Source organism: Oncorhynchus mykiss, chromosome 10, assembly GCF_057628025.1.
Source record: "Oncorhynchus mykiss isolate SJ-2025 chromosome 10, ASM5762802v1, whole genome shotgun sequence".
Classification (NCBI taxonomy): domain Eukaryota; kingdom Metazoa; phylum Chordata; class Actinopteri; order Salmoniformes; family Salmonidae; genus Oncorhynchus; species Oncorhynchus mykiss.
The window spans coordinates 6,982,642-7,000,755 of record NC_143031.1 but is presented as its reverse complement, the minus strand read 5'-3'; the positions used below and the strand labels follow the sequence as shown (position 1 = coordinate 7,000,755).

General features: G+C 45.1%; 1 protein-coding gene across 13 annotated transcripts in view; it reads left to right on the top strand.

The window, feature by feature from the left end:
• The first annotated feature begins 2,136 nt into the window (after positions 1-2,136).
• The window catches only part of LOC110519104 (phosphatidylinositol-3,5-bisphosphate 3-phosphatase MTMR4), a 123,129-nt gene continuing 107,151 nt past the window's right edge, over positions 2,137-18,114 (top strand). For 4 of the 13 annotated variants that reach the window (XM_090188849.1, XM_090188841.1, XM_090188845.1 and 1 more), the window contains exon 1: positions 14,654-14,889. The gene's annotated coding sequence lies outside the window, so the exon portion shown is untranslated. Of the gene's footprint in view, positions 2,398-14,507; positions 14,890-18,114 lie in introns of those variants that run through there. The other 9 variants (XM_090188848.1, XM_090188844.1, XM_090188843.1 and 6 more) reach the window with 5 other exon arrangements.

Below are 18,114 nucleotides of genomic sequence, written 5' to 3'. Positions count from 1 at the left end.
CTTTATCTTGGCCAGGTCGCAGTTGTAAATGAGAACTTGTTCTCAACTGGCCTACCTGGTTAAATAAAGGTGAAATAAAAAAATAAAAAAGCCCAAGGTGCATCTGTGTAATGATCATACTGTTTAAACAGCTTCTTGATATACCACACCTGTCAGGTGGATGGATTATCTTGGTAAAAGGAGAAATGCTCACTAACAGAGATGTAAACAAATATGTGCATAACATTTGAGAGAAGCAAGCTTTTTGTGCACATGGAAAATGTCTGGGATCTTTTATTTCAGCTCATGGGACCAAAACTTTACATGTTGCGTTTATATATTTGTTCAGTGTGTATATACAAAACCTCAGAAAATCTCATTTTTTGACTGCATTGGGCCTTTAATGATTGATTTGTTGTAGTTTCAGTCTCTCTCTCTGATGTTCCTCTTTTGTTATCTTATATTTTTATTTAACTAGGCAAGTCAGTTCAGAATAAACTCTTATTTACAATGACGGCCTACCAGGGAACAGTGGGTTAACTGCCTCATTCAGGGGCAGAATAACAGATTTTTTTTACCTTGTCAGCTCTGAGATTTGATTCAGCAACCTTTCGGTTACTGATCCAACGCTCTAACCACTAGACTACCTGACCTTGAACTCGACAATGATGGGTTCTGACTTATAAAATTTAAATATCCTTTATCAAGTCACTGAAGGAGAGAGAGGGGGAATGCAGAACGTTTACATTCTGTCAGAACATGGTATTGTTAGACATCAGGTATCCTATGGAAAGGAGAAGGGCCACAGTCTGCTTTCAGGTGTTGGGCTGTAATTTTAAATATTGGCTACACCAGAAGTTAATGTCTATCTGTAGGAGGAAAGCATGTGGTGGAGTAAATTAAGGTTGGATATGAGCCAGGGACTTGGAATGTTACTGAGTAAGGGGAAAAAGGCAATCACAGGGTTGCGGTCATTGATAAGGGTGGAGAGTTGTGGATTAGTGAGGAATGGGTACCGAGGTCAGGTCACAGGGAGAAGGAACGCATCACTTAACTTCCTGCCTAGCAACAAATATGTCATGTTTAGAGAAAAGGAGACTTCACATAAAGGGGGGGGTATATACTTGTGCTGATGCGAACATGTCATTGTCTATTTCGCTGTCTGACCCATTGGGTGACTAAACTTGGTTTGAACTTTTCCTAGTTGTCCGGTAGTTTTTATCTCTTGTTTGTTTAGAACCTAACAACAATAAATTAAATGAGAAAATCTAAAAAGGGGCTCTTTAGATAGGAGAGCAGAATGAACAGCTCTCCACCCTTATCAGTGACCACAACCATGCGATTGATTGCCTTTCCCTTACTCAGTAACATTCCAAGCCCCTGGTGTCATGCCCATATGGGGACACAGTGGTATGTGCACAATGATTATGGCTCTAGATTGCAGGGGGGAAAAGCTGTTTCAGGAAAAATTCTTTAACCTGTGCTTTGTGCTCCCGTATATTTGTAGGGCTCATTGCGCACCTGGAGATTGCAATACTCAGCTCAGCTAAGAGCACGAACGTTTCAGACGCAATACATTTCAAATTGAGTCACGACCGCTTTAACACAGCTCCCGATGACGCGCCAGAGCATGTGATCAGTTTGTGCCGCGCTGTGATTTTCTATTGGTCCCTCATTTCACTAGAATACCGCCCACAGGCACTGCCGCCTCTGATGCCGCGCGATTGCCAGCAACATTGAGGGAACTCGATTAATCTGCCCCGTATTCCCGGGTAAAACTTGTTTTGTGCCAGGTGAAAGTTGAATGCATTAGTCTTGGGAATCGTGCTGTATCCCGGGCGTGAGCCAGGTGCCCCGTTCAATGCCCACGAAGTGAAGTCTGCTCAAAACAAAAGTGATGTTATTAAGCAAGCGGAGTAATGAGTAGGATTGTGTATTTTCACATGCAACAATTATTGCTTAATCTGCCTTCCCAATGTAAAATTAGTTAGAAAATTATAACATATATTTTATGGAAAATAGATGTATGTTTCTGGGCGATGCACCATGTTGACTCATGATTAAGTGGCGTAGATCACGGTTCCATTTTAGACAGGCACTCCTCCCTCACCACCGCTTTTGCCCGTTCATATCACGGACCATATCCTAATAGAATCCACCCATTCTAGAGGCACCGATCTGTCTTGATTGGCTTTGGTGTGGGTGTGTGCACGCCATTGACGCGGCTACACAACCGCGCTTTTACCTGTCATAAACTTTCATTGGCTATTCCGCAGTTATTGGTACGGATTCTCTCTCACCATTGGTCTAAATGCATGCTTTACTTTTGCTGATTGGTCGAAGCATAGGTCATCGCTCGTGAATGCGGAAGTCGTGTAGTCTACTGAGTCACCGTTGTATCAGCTGATTCTTTCTGAGTGAGTAGCTATCCCGATTGTATTTTTAAAAATAAACGAACATGTCAATTTAAAAAAAAATAATAGTGTGTATTATGTTGCACGGCGACTGAGAGATATGCTGTTCCTTACCAATATTTTGACATTTGCCAGTGTGCTTAGCTAAGACCAGTCCAGTAGACCTCGAACCGCCTCCCCCTCCTAGCAGCCGGTGTGTTTGATGGGGCATCACCACTCTCACTAACGTTAAGCTCGTCGAACCTGGGCTAAGGAAAGCCAGCTCCTAGTTTTCAACATTTCCGTCTTGTTGCACCTGTTTGGTTCTCTACCTACATTAGTGAACTAGGTATTTTATCTGTCAAACTGTACTGTTTTAGCGTGTTTTTATATGCTTTGTAGTACCAAGCTACTCTGAGCCTATCAAAGGGTGTGTTCGTAAATTATCTCCAGTGTGTCATGAGTGCGCTCTCTGGGTCGCTCGTTAATTCACAGAGAGTTGTCAAATGTTGTCTTTTTTAAATTCAGACCATTTCGCCCTCGGGTCGTTCAGAGCGCATCCTGGATGCTTTGGCGGAGGACTAGGGTTGATCCGAGCGTTTTGTCCTCATGTCTGTTTCCAAGCACCCAAGTTAACTGGCTTGAGTTGCCTAACTTGCAAGCTACTTTTAAAAATGTTTTTTTTAACACCTTTATTTTATAAATGAGAACAGCAATGTATCAACCTACGTGAAAGAGGGCCAACTAACTTTCTGGTAGAGCATGCAGTGATGAGTACTAAAATTGTTGCCCATAATAAATCAAATCAAATTTTATTTGTCACATGCGCAGAACATGCGCCGCAGTGCGCTATGATAAACTGCTTTTAACAGCTTTAAATAAGTGGCCGCTGCGTTCATATAGATGTTGCCATAGTCTAGGACCAATGGGAAAATCGACTGAATCATCTGCTTTCTACTGTTTAGCGAAAAAGTTTAGATAATTATTTGGGTCAGACATGAATGAGAGAACACCTGTCTCTGACCCTAGCAGAGCTGTTTTTAATGTTGTGAAGAGCGTTAGACTGACTGTGCTGCTGGCAAATATATTATAATATTTTGCTGACGGTGGTCATATTCAACGGGTGTTGCACTTTCGTAAATTCATCAGTTATTTTGGGATTTTTTGAGTGCACCTTTTTAAATAAAAATGTAAACAATTATTTCACCTTTTATTTAACCAGGTAGGCCAGTTGAGAACAAGTTCTCATTTACAATTGCGACCTGGCCAAGATAACGCAAAGCAGTGCGATAAAAACAACACAGTTACACATAGGATAAACCCTAAAAGTCTTCGCTTACAAAACGTTTATTGAATGAAATGGGTAAGTCATTTAGGTGACTTACCCAATGGTCACCTAAATGTTTTTCGCCACTGAGCAAATTTCCGGTCTACTGATGGCAAACTTGAACGTTGTAAAAATTCAGTGCAACTTCCGGTTTGCGTTTATCGCGGTACAGAGGCTTTAAGTTAGTTTTAACAGTAGGTTACTGTGGCTATTTGATCAAACGGTAAAAGCCTACCAGAGTGGCCTACCATCAAAACCAATTGAGAAAATACATCCTGTAACATTTGAACACGGAAAATAACTGTTCTATCGTTCAGCCAATGTTGTATTTTTTTTTTTTTTACCTTTTATTTAACTAGGCAAGTCAGTTAAGAACACATTCTTATTTTTAATGACGGCCTAAGAACAGTGGGTTTAACTGCCTCGTTCAGGGGGCAGAATGACAGATATTTTACCTTGTCAGCTTGGGGATTCGATCTAGCAACCTTTCGGTTACAAGTCCAACGCTCTAACCACTGTCTGGAACTCTATCGGAGGGCTGTGAAACCATTCTTCCATAATTTGTTGTCTTGTTGACAATGGTGGGGGAAATGCTGTCTCAAGCGCTGCTCCAGAATCTCCCATAAGTGTTCAATTGGGGCGGCTCCCTGCCTCCCCAATGTAGGCCTACATTCCATGAGACTTTTAATGCATGGCTTGACATTTAACTTGTTTATCCACTTGTTCTTCAGACAAGGATGTGACTGAACATTTTGATGCAAGAAACCACTTTACAAAATAAAACGTATCATTATTCCCATACCATTTATTAGAGAGAATATGACAAATTATGCTACCCTGTGCTCATTGGCTACTTAGCTTATTCAAGTATGTCTCAAAATACAACACTACCCCTTTAAGACAATTTTTTTTTTTTTTTTACCTGACTCACTTTTCAAAGATGTGTAGAAATGCACACGTTTTGTGATCTTCCAGAAAGCAATCACCCCCCAGTTATAGATAACTACAAATGATCTATAACTGGGCTAATAACTCACTAACTAGCGAAGGATATAAACACATGTACAGCTCTGATTGGTTATGGCGCACCGGTCTGTGTAGAGTACAGGCTGTCAATGCGATAGAATCCTAATCGGATGCATTCTGCGTCCAACAAAATCTCTTGCCTACTTGTCACCGTGTCTAAACACATATGGGACACAATTTGAGGGATTTGAAATGATATTATTAGTAACCAATCAGATCAATAGGACTGTAGATGTTTTCAAAGTGAGGAGAAACAGACAGGAAATGTTTATTTTGAAAGGAAACATAATGTTGTCTCTGAATGTTTAATTGAAAGTTGCTAATGTTGCATTGATTCGATCACAATTCCCACAGTAAAGGGAAATGTTCATAGTGTTAACTAACGGGGACAAGTCTATAAAGTTGTGTGAAGTTCAATCTCCTGCTTCTCTGGGCATATTTCTTCTGCCAGCAGTCCAATAGAAATTTTGGTTTTGCTCTACTTCCATTCTGGTTCTTTAACATCCCGTCATGCTTAGGGTCTTTTATGAAAAATGCTGGGCAGGGCATTCTTTTGGCTATCATGGCTATGCCCCCCCCCCCCCCCCCCCCCCCCCCATAAAGCGACAATGTCCATATCCACAGGGCACAAGTGGTCACTGAATTGTTTGATGAGCATGAAAGCGATGTAAGCCATATGCCATGGCCGTCTCAGTCACCAGAGCTCAACCCAATTGAACACTTATGGGAGATTCTGGAGCAGTGCCTGAGACAGCATTTTCCCCACCCACTGTCAACAAGACAACAAATGATGGAAGAATGGTGTCACAGCCCTCCGATAGAGTTCCAGACAGTTGTTGAATCTATTTCAAGGGGCATGTTCTGACTCGTGGTTGCCCAACTCCCTAATGAACACTACTTTATGTTGGAGTTTCCTTTATTTTGGCAGTTACCTGGTGTCATACGTGCGAGTCGTGCCCCACTTCTCCACCCCTCCATGTGTAGCCCCGGGCCTCTTTCCCTCGTGTGGTATACAACATACCTGCTGTGTTATGCGGTGCTTTATTGATGGCTCTGATCCTGTTACAGGTCAGACTACTCTTTGAATAGCCCATAGACATGTTTTGAAGCTATTTTAAGTAGAGGTCGAACCGATTTTATGATTTTTCAACATCGATACCGATTATTGTAGGACCCCCCCCAAAAAAACTGATAATGATTAATTAACATTTAAAAATGTTATTGAAAATATTTTTGTATTAATATATATATTTTTAAATATAATAAAATAAAAAAAGTACATTTTATATAATATTTGCCTCCCGGGTGGCGCTGTGGTCTAGGGCACTGCATCGCAGTGCTAGCTGTGCCACCATAGACTCTGGGTTCGCGCCCAGGCTCTGTCGCGACCGGGAGGTCCGTGGGTAGACGCACAATTGGCCTAGCGTCGTCCGGGTTAGGGAGGGTTTGGCCGGTAGGGATATCCTTGTCTCATCGCGCACCAGCGACTGCTGTGGCGGGCCGGGCGCAGTGCGGCAGTGTGTTAAGAAGCAGTGCGGCTTGGTTGGGTTGTGTTTCGGAGGACGCATGGCTCTCGACCTTCGTCTCTCCCGAGCCCGTACGGGAGTTGTAGCGATGAGACAAGATACCACGAAAAGGGGGTAAAAAATAAATGAGTATAATATTTGTAATAATGACAATTACAACAATACTGAATGAACACTTTAATTTTAACTTAATATAATACATAAATAATGAAACATGTCCAATTTGGTTTAAATAATGCACAAACAAAGTGTTGGAGAAGAAAGTAAAAGTGCAATATGTGCCATGTAAGAAAGCTAACGTTTCAGTTCCTTGCTCAGAACATGAAAAAGTATGAAAGCTGGTGGTTCCTTTTAACATGAGTCTTCAATATTCCCAGGTACGAAGATTTAGGTTGTAGTTAATATAGTATTTATAGGACTATTTCTCTCTATACCATTTGTATTTCATTTACCCTTGACTATTGGATGTTCTTATAGGCACTATAGTATTTCCAGCCTACTCTCGGGAGTTGATAGGCTTGAAGACATAAACAGCGCTGTGCTGCAAGCATTGCAAATGCAGTAAAGTGTGAATGAATGCTTATGAGCCTGTTGCTGCCTACCACCGCTCAGTCAAACTGCTCTATCAAATCATAGACTTAATTATATTATAATTAACACAGAAATACGAGCCTTTGGTCATTAATATGGTCAAATCTGGAAACTATCATTTAGAAAACAAAACATTTATTCTTTCAGTGAAATACGTAACCATTCATTGTTTTGTTAAACGGGCGGCAACCCTAAGTCTAAATATTGCTGTTACATTGCACAACCTTCAATGTTATGTCATAATTCCGGAAAATGAATTACGGTCTTTGTTAGGAAGAAATGGTCTTCACACAGTTCGCAACGAGCCAGGCGGCCCAAACTGCTGCCTATACCCTGACAATTTCCCTAGTTAATATTGCCTGCTAACATGAATTTATTTTAACCAAATATACAGGTTTAATATACTTGTGTATTGATTTTAAGAAAGGCGTTGATGTTTTTGTGTAGGTACACATTGGAGCAACGACAGTGCTTTTTTCGTGAATGCGCTTGTTAAATCACCACCCGTTTGGCGAAGTAGGCTGTGATTCAATGATAAATTAACTGGCACCGCATCGATTATATGCAACGCAGGACAAGCTAGATAAACTCGTAACATCTTCAACCATGTGTAGTTAACTAGTGATTATGTTAAGATTGATTGTTTTTTTTATAAGATAAGTTTGATGCTAGCTAGCAACTTACCTTGGCTCCTTGCTGCACTCGTGTAACAGGTGGTCAGCCTGCCACGCAGTCTCCTCGTGGAGTAACAGGTGGTCAGCCTGCCACGCAGTCTCCTCGTGGAGTAACAGGTGGTCAGCCTGCCACGCCGTCTCCTCGTGGAGTAACAGGTGGTCAGCCTGCCACGCAGTCTCCTCGTGGAGTAACAGGTGGTCAGCCTGCCACGCCGTCTCCTCGTGGAGTAACAGGTGGTCAGCCTGCCACGCAGTCTCCTCGTGGAGTAACAGGTGGTCAGCCTGCCACGCAGTCTCCTCGTGGAGTAACAGGTGGTCAGCCTGCCACGCCGTCTCCTCGTGGAGTAACAGGTGGTCAGCCTGCCACGCAGTCTCCTCGTGGAGTAACAGGTGGTCAGCCTGCCACGCAGTCTCCTCGTGGAGTAACAGGTGGTCAGCCTGCCACGCCGTCTCCTCGTGGAGTAACAGGTGGTCAGCCTGCCATGCAGTCTCCTCGTGGAGTAACAGGTGGTCAGCCTGCCACGCCGTCTCCTCGTGGAGTAACAGGTGGTCAGCCTGCCACGCAGTCTCCTCGTGGAGTAACAGGTGGTCAGCCTGCCACGCAGTCTCCTCGTGGAGTAACAGGTGGTCAGCCTGCCACACCGTCTCCTCGTGGAGTAACAGGTGGTCAGCCTGCCACGCAGTCTCCTCGTGGAGTAACAGGTGGTCAGCCTGCCACGCAGTCTCCTCGTGGAGTAACAGGTGGTCAGCCTGCCACGCCGTCTCCTCGTGGAGTAACAGGTGGTCAGCCTGCCATGCAGTCTCCTCGTGGAGTAACAGGTGGTCAGCCTGCCACGCCGTCTCCTCGTGGAGTAACAGGTGGTCAGCCTGCCACGCCGTCTCCTCGTGGATCGCAACGTAATCGGCCATGATCGGCATCCAAAAATGCTGATTACCGATTGTTATGAAAACTTGAAATCCCCCTAATTAATTGGCCAACCTCTAATTTTAAATTGGCTAGCCTAAAATGTTGAGAGAACGAAAATCACATTTTCTATTGTAGCTAGCCACCCACCCACCTCTTGTCATGGCAACAGTCAAGAGAATGTCATGTATCACTGTGTTTTTGAATATTTCCCCCACCGCTCTGCCCACCCACCGCTCTGCCCACCGCTCTGCCCACCCACCGCTCTGCCCACCGCTCTGCCCACCGCTCTGCCCACCCACCGTTCTGCCCACCCACCGCTCTGCCCACCCACCACTCTGCCCACCGCTCTGCCCACCCACCGCTCTGCCCACCGCTCTGCCCACAGTTTTGCCCACCGCTCTGCCCATCGCTCTGCCCACCGCTCTGCCCACCCACCGCTCTGCCCACCGCTCTGCCCACAGTTTTGCCCACCGCTCTGCCCACCCACCACTCTGCCCACCCACCGTTCTGCCCACCCACCGCTCTGCCCACCCACCGCTCTGCCCACCCACCGTTCTGCCCACCCACCGTTCTGCCCACCCACCGCTCTGCCCACCCACCGTTCTGCCCACCCACCGCTCTGCCCACCCACCGTTCTACCCACCCACCGCTCTGCCCACCGCTCTGCCCACCGCTCTGCCCACAGTTTTGCCCACCGCTCTGCCCACCCACCACTCTGCCCACCCACCGTTCTGCCCACCCACCGTTCTGCCCACCCACCGTTCTGCCCACCCATCGCTCTGCCCACCGTTCTGCCCACCCACCGTTCTGCCCACCGTTCTGCCCACAGTTTTGCCCACCGCTCTGCCCACCCACCGCTCTGCCCACCGTTCTGCCCACCCACCGTTCTGCCCACCGTTCTGCCCACCCACCGTTCTGCCCACCGCTCTGCCCACCCACCGCTCTGCCCACCCACCGCTCTGCCCACCGCTCTGCCCACCCACCGCTCTGCCCACTGCTCTGCCCACTGCCCACCGCTCTGCCCACCCACCGCTCTGCCCACCCACCGCTCTGCCCACCCACCGCTCTGCCCACTGCCCACCGCTCTGCCCACCGTTCTGCCCACCGCTCTGCCCTTCGACAAGCACATTTATTTGTTTGGGCTCTGAGAGATTCCATTCCTCCTTCCCGGCTCATATCTCGTGCTGGACAGGACTGAACTAGCTACATAATTGCTCAAAAACATTGCAATTTCTGATTGTTATCAGTGCATGGTGAACTTTGACCTGGGTGTTGATGTGTGATGACAGGGCTGCTGTGAGTGTGACTGGACAAAAAAAAATTTGTTTACGTGAAATACTGTTGGTTGAGCTCTTGAAGGACCGATCCCAGAATGATATGGATGAAGATTCAGGCTTATTTACACATGGCCTACTTCAGATTTAGAAGTGAAACCAACTTGTTATGTTTTCCTGTAAATGAAGAAGTGAAAATGTTAGTCTGACCCGTTGAACAGTTTAATGACAGAAAGTAGTTTTCTAGGCCAGGGTAAATCCCACAACAGTGTTTTTTGTCTCCATTCAATTCAATTCAAGGGGCTTTATTGGCATGGGAAACATGTGTTAACATTGCCAAAGCAAGTGAGGTAGATAATATATAAAGTGAAATAAACAATAAAAATTAACAGTAAACATTACACATTATCTGTGTAGCATACATTTCCAACTGTCATGTGGTGATGATAATATATACATTTTTTTTATTTTGTCACATTGTCTATGGTGGTAACAAAATTGTTGCTACTGTTGTTTCAGATTATGCAACAGATTTATTTATTTATTTATATACATTTTATCAATGGAACGTTATTGTAAGCCCCCCAGTCCGCTCTGACTATTTCGGGTGATTCACCAGCCACTGAATTGATTCTTTCGGAAAACTCCCTGTGGAAAATAAAACAAAACAAGTCTTGTGTAGATTTTTTTGGGGGTCAGGATGCTTGTTTGTATGAAGATACAGTAACCCAATCTTTCTGCTAATGTCGACAATATAGTCCCTGGGCTCCTGTTTTTTTTTGGAGTAGGCTTAGGTTGCCCGGAAGGTTATTTCATTGGCATTTATAACACTTTCACAATCCAAAGCTAGTTGGTCTTTTTTTTTTTATATAGATGTGGCCATTTATCCACTGACATCAGTTGTGTTTTTTGTGGGATAAAGATGGGAGAGTTGGTGCGTTATAGGTCTATATATATATATATGTATGTATATGTGTATGTGTATGTATGTGTGTATGTATGTATGTGTGTGTGTGTGTGTATATATATATATATATGTCTGTCTGTCCCATGGATAGAGGTTTCATCAGGCCCTGTCTGGAGTGCAGTGTAACATGACTCATATGTTCTGTTGCTTTGGGACCCACACTATAATACGTACTACTTGTGTCAAATGTTTCCTGGTAAACATGGGATTGATGCATGACTTCTGTTTTAGTTTGATATACAGCACCAGTCAACAGTCTGGACACCTACTCATGCAAGGGGTTTTTCTTTCTTTTTTAAAACTGTTTTCTACATTTTAGAATAGTGAAGACCTCAAAACTATGAAATCACATTTTATTAGTCACCCGCGCCGAATACAACAGGTGTAGGTTTCACCTTACAGTGAAATGCTTACTTACGAGTCTCTAACCAACAATGCAGTTTTAAATTAAATAAGAGTAACAAGTAATTAAAGAGCAGCAGTAAATAACAATAGCTGGGCTATATACAGGGGGGTACTGGTACAATGTGGAGGCTATATACAGGGTATTACGGTACAGAGTCAATGTGGAGGCTATATACAGGGTATTACGGTACAGAGTCAATGTGGAGGTTATATACAGGGGGTACTGGTACAGAGTCAATGTGGAGGCTATATACAGGGGGTACTGGCACAGGGTCAATGTGGAGACTATATACAGGGGGTACCGGTACAGAGTCAATGTGGAGGCTATATACAGGGTATTACGGTACAGAGTCAATGTGGAGGCTATATACAGGGTATTACGGTACAGAGTCAATGTGGAGGCTATATACAGGGAGGTACCGGTACAGAGTCAATGTGGAGGCTATATACAGGGGGGTACCGGTACAGAGTCAATGTGGAGGCTATATACAGGGGGGTACCGGTACAGAGTCAATGTGGAGGCTATATACAGGGGGGGTACCGGTACAGAGTCAATGTGGAGGCTATATACAGGGGGGTACTGGTACAGAGTCAATGTGGAGGCTATATACAGGGTATTACGGTACAGAGTCAATGTGGAGGCTATATACAGGGGGTACTGGTACAGAGTCAATGTGGAGGCTATATACAGGGGGTACCTGTACAGGGTCAATGTGGAGGCTATATACAGGGGGTACCTGTACAGAGTCAATGTGGAGGCTATATACAGGGTATTACGGTACAGAGTCAATGTGGAGGCTATATACAGGGTATTACGGTACAGAGTCAATGTGGAGGCTATATACAGGGGGGCCCGGTACAGAGTCAATGTGGAGGCTATATACAGGGGGGTACCGGTACAGAGTCAATGTGGAGGCTATATACAGGGGGGGTACCGGTACAGAGTCAATGTGGAGGCTATATACAGGGGGTACCGGTACAGAGTCAATGTGGAGGCTATATACAGGGGGGTACCGGTACAGAGTCAATGTGGAGGCTATATACAGGGGGTACTGGTACAGAGTCAATGTGGAGGCTATATACAGGGTATTACGGTACAGAGTCAATGTGGAGGCTATATACAGGGGGGCCCGGTACAGAGTCAATGTGGAGGCTATATACAGGGGGGTACCGGTACAGAGTCAATGTGGAGGCTATATACAGGGGGGGTACCGGTACAGAGTCAATGTGGAGGCTATATACAGGGGGTACCGGTACAGAGTCAATGTGGAGGCTATATACAGGGGGGTACCGGTACAGAGTCAATGTGGAGGCTATATACAGGGGGTACTGGTACAGAGTCAATGTGGAGGCTATATACAGGGGGGCCCGGTACAGAGTCAATGTGGAGGCTATATACAGGGGGGTACCGGTACAGAGTCAATGTGGAGGCTATATACAGGGGGGGTACCGGTACAGAGTCAATGTGGAGGCTATATACAGGGGGTACCGGTACAGAGTCAATGTGGAGGCTATATACAGGGGGGTACCGGTACAGAGTCAATGTGGAGGCTATATACAGGGGGTACCGGTACAGAGTCAATGTGGAGGCTATATACAGGGGAGGTACCGGTACAGAGTCAATATGGAGGCTATATACAGGATGTACTGGTACAGGGTCAATGTGGAGGCTATATACAGGGGGGTACCTGTACAGAGTCAATGTGGAGACTATATACAGGGGCTACTGGTACAGAGTCAATGTGTAGACTATATACAGGGGGTACCGGTACAGAGTCAATGTGGAGGCTATATACAGGGGGGTACCGGTACAGAGTCAATGTGGAGGCTATATACAGGGGGTACCGGTACAGAGTCAATGTGGAGGCTATATACAGGGGGGGTACCGGTACAGAGTAAATGTGGAGGCTATATACAGGGGAGGTACCGGTACAGAGTCAATGTGGAGGCTATATACAGGGGGATACCGGTACAGAGTCAATATGGAGGCTATATACAGGGGGTACTGGTACAGGGTCAATGTGGAGGCTATATACAGGGGGGTACCTGTACAGAGTCAATGTGGAGACTATATACAGGGGCTACTGGTACAGAGTCAATGTGTAGACTATATACAGGGGGTACCGGTACAGAGTCAATGTGGAGGCTATATACAGGGGGATACCGGTACAGAGTCAATATGGAGGCTATATACAGGGGGTACTGGTACAGGGTCAATGTGGAGGCTATATACAGGGGGTACCTGTACAGAGTCAATGTGGAGACTATATACAGGGGCTACTGGTACAGAGTCAATGTGGAGGCTATATACAGGGGGTACTGGTACAGGGTCAATGTGGAGGCTATATACAGGGTATTACGGTACAGAGTCAATGTGGAGACTATATACAGGGGCTACTGGTACAGAGTCAATGTGGAGGCTATATACAGGGGGGGGGGGGGGTACTGTTACAGAGTCAATGTGGAGACTATATACAGGGGGTACCGGTACAGAGTCAATGTGGAGGTTATATACGCACTACCCTCTGTAGTGCCTTGCGGGCAGAAGGCCGAGCAGTTGCCATACAAGGCAGTGATGCAACCCGTCAGGATGCTCTCGATGGTGCAGCTGTAGAACCTTTTGAGGATCTGAGGACCCATGCTAATCTTTTCATTCTCCTGAGGGGGAATAGGTTTTGTCGTGCCCTCTTCACGACTGTCTTGGTGTGTTTGGACCATTCTAGTTTGAGGGTGATGTGGACACCAAGGAACTTGAAGTTCTCAACCTGCTCCATTACAGCCCCGTCGGTGAGAATGGGGGCGTGATCGGTCCTCTTTTTCCTGTAGTCCACAATCATTGTACTGTATTGTCAGTGCTGTCAAGAGGTTTGACATGTAGCAACCTGCTTACAGCAGAGGAGAGAGGGTGTGGCAACTGGAACGTCAGCAGAGATTAGTACCTAAACTTTTGTGTAATAAATAAATAAATAAAAAATTCTGAGTGGTAAGCATACACATTCTAAATCAAAATGCCACAGAGCTTTTATAAGCTGTTGAGTCATGTTTAGGAATTCCATTCCTCCATTTTTAATTATTTGTGGATGAAAGGCGTGCTACTGCCTTTGCCCCAGATTCAGTAGTCACTCACTAGTCCGTGAATACTGGCTTGTTTTTTTAAAATCAAAGTTTAGGCTATCCTGCTGGCCTAAAGGTTACTTGAAAAGGTCCTGTTGTTGTTGTTACCTTCAAAGATTAGGATTTGTATAGCAAGGAGACCCAGTATAGGCTACTGGTTTTGTTTAGGCGGAGTCGAGGGTGGTGCAGTTGGTAAAACCGAGACGGGTCGTGCCCTATTTCAGGCACAATAAAAAAAATCTTTAAAAAATAAAATAAAATGCCTAGTTCTGTCTTTTATATTAATTTTTTTCTCTCAAATTCAGTTTCCTCTGTTTTTGTTAGATTTTTTTTCTTCATGTTTTTGCTCTGAAAATCACACTTAAGGGCCTTACCTATAGAAAAGATCCCTCCACATGGTCAGAACGAGATGGAGGGAGGGAGAAAGCGAGAGGGACAGTAGGAGAAAGAAGAGTACGGAGAGAGAGCGAGAGAGAGAGAGAGGGTAGGAGCACGCAGAGAGGGTGTGAGAGCGGAGGGACGTCATGCTGCTGATTACAACCAGAGTGAGTTGGATGAGACGGGAGATCTTATATACTACTTCTTTCACTTCACCTTTACGTTGAGGGGGGGGGGTTAGAGAGAAGTTTAACCAAACAATTCTTGTTTTTAAACAAAGGAATCTTGTTTTTTTTTAAACAAAGCACTACTAATCAGCTTCACTCAGGTAAGAAATGCTGGATTTTTAGAATTACGGATTTTTTTGTTTCCCTTCTCTGTTTGTCTGAAGACTTGGTGTGCAGTGTGCAGAAGGGGGTGTGTCAGTCTTTACAGAGAAGTGAGAGGAGCATGTGTACTGCTCCGTGAGAAGCAGTCGGAAGCCTTAAACTAATAATAGGACGATCAACTAGTAATAATACCACTACAGAGTAGACTAATTACTACTGTAGACAGAGAGGGAAAGCACACTGCTCCTATGTTAAAGGTGCGATATGCAACAACAACAAAAATCGAATAGTTCACTTATATTCAGTTTGTGACCACAAGCTATGTATAATGTAGAGAATAATTGTACCATTTTAAACCGCTGTGTAATATATTTTTAATAACCAAAAATATTTTTTATAAAAAAAATGTAATCTGTGTTTGAAGCTGGTGAAAAAACTTAAGAACGGCAAGCATAGAAATAGTGGACATAGAACAGAATCTATAGCTCACATTTCTATATGGATTTGGTTAGGTCGCCAAAACAATTTACATATTGCAACTTTAACGTTATACTTGGTGCCTGTTGTGTTTTTAAATATTGTTTCTCGCACAATGTGTTTTAAAAATAAATAAAACGACAACCAAAACAACAACAAAACAACAACAAAAAAAGGGTACTTGTGTACGCCCACTCCTCACGGCCAACCCTGTGTGTGTAGTAGTCAAACAGCGTAGTTTGTCACTCTGGCGTGAGTATTTCTGTGTGTTTTTTTAAATTGAAGTTTTCTTAATAAGGTTGTCGGTTAACCACACCTATTTGTACAGTCTCTCTTCTTTATTGTGTTAGCGTTAGGCTTAAGGTTAGCAGTGTGGTTGGTCAAAGTGATTTTTAAACCTAACATTAAAGACCAAAAAGCTACATGTTTTTATGAATTTTTACAATATAGACAATTTTGATTTTTTTGGGGGGGGTGGAAACTGTTTTTATTAACCTTGAAGCAATGACATATTTTTTTTATTACCGTATGATTGACATTCTGTCATAGGTGGCGGTAGGTAGACTAGTGGTTAGAGTGTAGTGGGGGGTAGGTAGACTAGTGGTTAGAGTGTAGGGGCGGTAGGTAGCCTAGTGGTTAGAGTGTAGGGGCGGTAGGTAGCCTAGTGGTTAGAGTGTAGGGGCGGTAGGTAGCCTAGTGGTTAGAGTGTAGGGGCGGTAGGTAGCCTAGTGGTTAGAGTGAAGGGGGGGCAGGGTAGCCTAGTGGTTAGAGTGAAGGGGGGGCAGGGTAGCCTAGTGGTTAGAGTGAAGGGGGGGCAGGGTAGCCTAGTGGTTAGAGTGTAGGGGGGGCGGGTAGCCTAGTGGTTAGAGTGTAGGGGCGGTAGGTAGCCTAGTGGTTAGAGTGAAGGGGGGGCAGGGTAGCCTAGTGGTTAGAGTGAAGGGGGGGCAGGGTAGCCTAGTGGTTAGAGTGTAGGGTTTACGGCTGGCTGGGTGGGTGTGTTTACTGTGGCTGTGGCTGGCATCCTCGTCTCATAGTTGAGCACATGTTAGGTTTGGTTGCTGAACAACCAAACCAGTCTATGGGTCTGGTCCAGAAGTATTGCACTATACAGGGAACAGGCTGCCATTTCGAGACACAGGCAATCATGGAACAAGGTTCCCAGTAACAACTCTTGAGAAATGTTGTTGAGTTTCCCCGTTTCCTGTAAATTGTTACTCATCCAATTAGAAAGGCTTGTCATCTTGGATCAAGGTCCGTGTGGAGGGAGAGATTAGCGCAGCCTCAGAACGCGTGCGTCTTGGTGGCGTCTACTAGTCCAGTCTGGCCTTTTTGAATGAATACTGGCTGACTGACTGAGACGGCACAACATTCTTAGTCAAAGCTACTATCGATGGCAGCCATCTTAACCAGCATCTCTACTGTATGTGTGGGTTCTTGTAGGTAGGGCCTAGGTCTAATGTAGCAGGTGTAAAATAAACACCTGAAAGTACATACTGGGCTTGAGAGGGAGGAGGGGGGATACTGTTCTCTTCTGCACTATTCGACCAATCCAGTAAATGTGGAGGAGGAGTTAAGATGGAGTGTCCAAAAAACGAAGTGTCTTTCCATTTTCACGTGAAAACTGGAACAACCGGTTGTTGGGGACTCTGCAGAGGCTATATGTATATTGGTGCAGGGTTTTTTTCTGGATTCAAAAGGGTGTTGGGGGAGAATGGGCGTGGGTAGCCCATTGGGCGTGACTGAATTCGTTCTGGGCCCTGGGTAAGAATTTGAGTCCCCCGTCTTGGCGGCGGAGAGAATTGGTTTTAAAGCACATTTCCTGGAATTCCACATATATTTTTCCATGGAACTGAGAGAAATTGTGTGTAATTCAACACATTTTGCCACAGCTAATGGCCGTGTTCTTATTCTGAAACAGAACAATCAATACTCCAGAATTGTTTTGTCTACCCTTTATTTGAATGATTGTTAGTTATAGAATATTTATCATAAAATGCATACATTTATTTAACTAGGCAAGTCAGTTAAGAACAAACTTACCTTCTGATGAGGTGGCGGATGGTCTCCCGAGGGATCTCCTCCCAGACCTGGACTAAAGCATCCGCCAACTCCTGGACAGTCTGTGGTGCAACGTGGCGTTAATGGATGGAGCGAGACATGATGTCCCAGATGTGCTCAATTGGATTCAGGTCTGGGGAACGGGCGGGCCAGTTCATCTGTGAAGAGCACAGGGCGCCAGTGGCGAATTTGCCAATCTTGGTGTTCTCTGACAAATGCCAAACGTCCTGCACGTGTTGGGCTGTAAGCACAACCCCCACCTGTGGGCGTCGGGCCCTCATACCACCCTCATGGAGTCTGTTTCAATGGAAGAAGTTTGGAACCACCAAGACTCTTCCTAGAGCTGGCCAGCCGCCCAAACTGAGCATGGGGGGAGAAGGGCCTTGGTCAGGAAGGTGACCAAGGACCCGATGGTCACTCTGACAGATTTCTAGAGTTCCTCTTTGGAGATGAGCGAACCTTCCAGAAGAACAACCATAACTGCAGCACTCCACCAATCAGGCCTTTATGGTAGAGTGGCCAGACAGAAGCCACTCCTCAGTAAAAGGGACATGACAGCCCACTTGGAGTTTGCCAAAAGGCACCTAAAGACTCTCAGACCATGAGAAACAAGATTCTCTGGTCTGATGAAACCAACATTGAACTCTTTTTGCCTGAATGCCAAGCATCACATCTGGAGGAAACCTGGC